Below are 4445 nucleotides of genomic sequence, written 5' to 3' on the forward strand. Positions count from 1 at the left end.
AACGCGCCCTCCCCGCCCCCTCGGCCGCCTCACGCGCCCGACGCCGCCGCTGAGGGGGAGGCTCCACACGTGCGGATCCCCTGCCATTGATTGAGCCCCCTTTTTTTAAAAAATGGCATTTGTTAAGCGCTTACTATGTGCAAAGCACTGTTCTGAGCGCTGAGGGGGGGATACAAGGCGATCAGGCTGTCCCACGTGGGGCTCACAGTCTTCATCCCCGTTTTCCAGATGAGGGAACTGAGGCCCAGAGAAGTCAAGTGACTTGCCCAAGGTCACACAGCAGACATGTGGTGGAGTCGGGATTTGAACCCATGACCTCTGACTCCGAAGCCCTCGCTCTTTCCACTGAGCCACACTGCTTCACCCCTTAACGTGGGCGAAGCACTGTGCTGAGCGCTTGGGTGAGGACCCTAGTATTCATTCATTTTTTCAATCATTCATTCAATCGTATTTATTAATAATAATAATGATGGCATTTATTAAGCGCTTACTATGTGCAAAGCGCTGTTCTAACCGCTGGGGAGGTTACAAGGTGATCAGGTTGTCCCATGGGGGGGCTCACAGTCTTCATCCCCATTTTACAGATGAGGTAACTGAGGCCCAGAGAAGTGAAGTGACTTGCCCAAAGTCACACAGCTGATAGTTGGCGGAGCCGGGATTTGAACCCATGACCTCTGACTCCAAAGCCGGGGCTCTTTCCACTGAGCCACGCTGCTTCTCAAGTACATAAGTACTTAGCCCCATGTGAGAGACAGAGTGCGTCCAACCTGTTGACCTTATATCTACCCCAGCGCTTAGCACAGTGTCTGCCACATAGTAGGTGCTTAACAAATACCATAAAAGAAGTGTCTGTAAGGGATATGGAAAATTGAGAGTGCTTAAGTACAGAGAAGCAGCGTGGCTCAGTGGAAAGAGCACGGGCTTCGGAGTCAGAGGTCAGGGGTTCGAATCCCGGCTCCGCCAAATGTCTGCTGTGTGACCTTGGGCAAGTCACTTAACTTCTCTGAGCCTCAGTTACCTCATCTGTAAAATGGGGATTGACTGTGAGCCCCACGTGGGACAACTTAATCACCTTGTATCCTCCCCAGTGCTTAGAACAGTGCTTTGCACATAGTAAGCGCTTAACAAATGCCATTATTATTATTAAGTGCTTCGTGGGGACGGAAGTGCTGAAGTGAGCCAGGACAGACAAACTGGAGGGAATTAGAGATGAATTGGGAAGGCCTTGGAATCCATTGATTACCCATATAATCTATCCTACTCCTTGGCACGTAATAAATAACGATGGTATTTGTTAAGCGCTTACTGCATGCCAAGCACTGTTCAAAGCGCTGGAAAAGCCCCAATTCCCCACGTGCCCACAAACACAGGCCGGAGAGCTCTTTTACCTTTAACATTTATTGGTGTGATGGATAAATACAGATAGAGAAACATACTCGACAGCGAGATATCAAATAACTGCTAGCCAGAATATAAAAGGCATACATCTTCCTGGGTTGGTTTTTTTTGTTGCTTTGATTTTTTTTTTTCATTTTTGTAAAAAGAGCCCTTGCTGAAACGGACTCCCCCATCCCCGTGCCCACCGGCAGGAGAGGTCCGTGGGGGTCCACGTGGAGCCCTGAGAACCCCGACGGCCCGACGTAGTTTTCCGCAGAGGGACGCATGCCAAATTCTTACCACACGGTAGTACCTGAGCGACAATGATCGGGGACAGTGGTTTTCTTTTTTTATTTCTCTTGTTCTTTGGTCTGATACGGATTTGGGCCAGAGTTTGGGGGTGCCCTCGCGGCTGGGCGGGGGGGGATGGCGGGGAGGAAGGCTGTTTCCAATCCAGAAACTTAGTGTTGGGCTTAGCGAGTCCTTCGCCGCGGAGCCTGCGACCAAGCGGCCCTTCTCCCCTGCCTGCCGGGCAGCTCTCCGCCCGATCCCGAGGACAGTGGCTCGCTCTGGCCCGTGACTTGAAATGTGTTGTCAGGCAACCCTCTCTCTCTGTGCTCGTGAGCCGGGCCCCCAACTTGAGCCCATCTTTCCTGATTCTTCAACCTTCGGTACGTATTTGCATTCGGGGCAAGCGCTCGTTTTTAGTAAACATTATTCTCTTATTCTTTCCTCAGCTAAGGTCGTATTAAAATGCTTACGAAGCATATTATTTTTTTTTTAAAAGCAAATAATCCCTCCCCCTCTTTCCCCCTTCCCCCCCCCACAATTAAAAAAGAAATCATCTCTTCTCCCAGGTCACTCTCCTGAAGGTTACAGTAACAAGCTAGTGGGGAACTCTCCTCCCCCCAGGGTCTCGGGGGCCGGAGGGATCGCGGGGAGCCCCCTTCCTTTGCAGAAAACTGGCCAGGATGAGAAACCTCACTTTTCTCTTACTGAGAAGGATGACCCTAAGACCCCATCGGCCAAAAGGGTAGGAGGGGCTGGATGGGTGAACTCCTTAGGAAGACTGGCCCAGACTTAATCCCGGGATCTACTCCCATCTCTCAGAGCCAGGAATCCTTCAGCTTCCGCCCGAGGGGCACCAGGGAGTGGAATTTGGGGGAAAGGACTTGCTTTCGGGGACCGGCGGGAGCCCACCTTTCCTCCCCCAGAGGCTTGAGAGTGTGGGGTCTCCGCACAGAGCCCCTCTGTCCCTAGGAGAGACATCACGGTCCCGGGCACCTGTGTAGGGGCTCATACAGTGTCCAGGTAACAGGCTTCATATGCCCGGTGGGGCTGGAACACCACGTACCCGACTGCCCGCTCCCGGGAGGACTAGACTAAACTCCGGAGGCCCAAACGACAGGAATGGTCCCTTTTAATGCGGCTTTTAAAAGTCATTTTGCCAAAGGAGGGGTTTTGAGATGAAAGCGGCTAAGAGTAGCTTTAGGATCTGGCTCAAAACTCCCCTGAGCGGTTCACAGGTTCTTCCTTGAGCTAATAGAGAGAGATCAAGCTAAGAACCAGGGGGGATCATCGGGGCTCCTGCTCCTCCCGGCCTCCACCTCCCCAATTCACTCTCCTGCCTGCCAGAGGCTGGTAAAACCCAGGGTAGCTGGGGGCCTTCAGGTCCAGGTACCGGAGCCATGACGGAGAAGCAGGGGCTCAACAGCTGAGACCTGACGGTATGTGGTGGGAAAGCAGGGGTGTGGCTGGCCGGTGGGCCTCCCTCCCCAGCACCAGCCGAGCCTGTTTCAGCAGCAAATGGGGGAGGAGTCTGAGGTTGGGGCTCAATAAGGCAGGAGAGAAGTGAGGGAGGAGGAGGATGGATGAGGAAAATGCCCAGGACAGGGCCAGGCGGGGCCGCTGGGCCCGACGGGAGAGAAAGGAGAGGGAAGCGGCCAGTCTCTCTGGGTTTCCCAACTGCACCTGCGGCCCAGTGCCCGAGCTGACCTAAAAATGACCATTTAAAAAAAAAAAAGCAAATCTCCCGTTCCACAATGCAATTTATCACACGATTATAAATCACAACGCGACTGCGTCTGCCAGGCCCCTCCGCAGCTAACCGCACTGGGCCGCCAGGCCTCTCCGGCCTGGCCCCTTTTGAGAGCCTCCCACCCGGCCTCACCAGGCCGAGGTGGGGGGGGCCCCAAGAGCGCAGGAGCTGCCCCTGCCACCCCCAGAAGCCAGTCCAAGGGAAGGAGCCTTCGGGCCGATCCAGAGATTGCTGCCGGCCGCCGGACAAGCCCAGGCCGCCCCCGTTCTCTCTAAAGCAAGACGGCGGAGGGAGGGGGGGCACCCAGAGTGGGCAATATTGAAGCATGATTTCCGTAACATGAACAACAACAGAGGAGACAGGCAGGCACCCACCCTTCAAGTCGGCCTGGGCTGAGCTCAGTGCCCTGGGGCCAAAGGCCTACCCCTTCACGGCCCCCACCCCGCCACAGGGATTCCCCACTGCTCCCCACCCCCTTACTGGTTATATATATAAAAAAAAAAACTAAACAGATAACTTACTTTTGTTAAATTACTTTGTAAAAGTCTCTTAAAAAGATTCTATGACAGGTTTAAATACTCCCACAGTCCTCTCTGATAATAGAAAAACCCCAGAAATTTCGCCACGGTGATTTGGTTTCTGTTGTTGCTTTTCCCGCCCCCTCTGAAGAGAAAGTTAAAGCCACCCCAAACTCAACCTCTCCGGCCCAACGGGCGGTAGTGGCCGGGGAGAGGGGTGGCCGAGCCGGACTTCCCAAACCTTCACAGTTTCGAAAGCGCCCTCGCTTCCCCAATCCCAGTCTGAACGATAATAAAATAGTGACCTCCGGGGCAGGAGAGAGCGCCCCATGGCCCCCCGCCCCACCCCTCCCAGCTCCTGTCCCGGCAAGATGCCCCACGGCACAGGAGGGCGGGAGGGGAAAATCGATCCGACCATCCGAACTCAGTAGTTTTTTGTTTAAAAAAAAAAAAATAAAGCGTGTGGGTGGGTGGGATGGGTGACGGCAGGTGTGCGTGAGGAAGGGGTGGTC

Source organism: Tachyglossus aculeatus, chromosome 10 (genome assembly GCF_015852505.1).
Source record: "Tachyglossus aculeatus isolate mTacAcu1 chromosome 10, mTacAcu1.pri, whole genome shotgun sequence".
Taxonomy (NCBI): domain Eukaryota; kingdom Metazoa; phylum Chordata; class Mammalia; order Monotremata; family Tachyglossidae; genus Tachyglossus; species Tachyglossus aculeatus.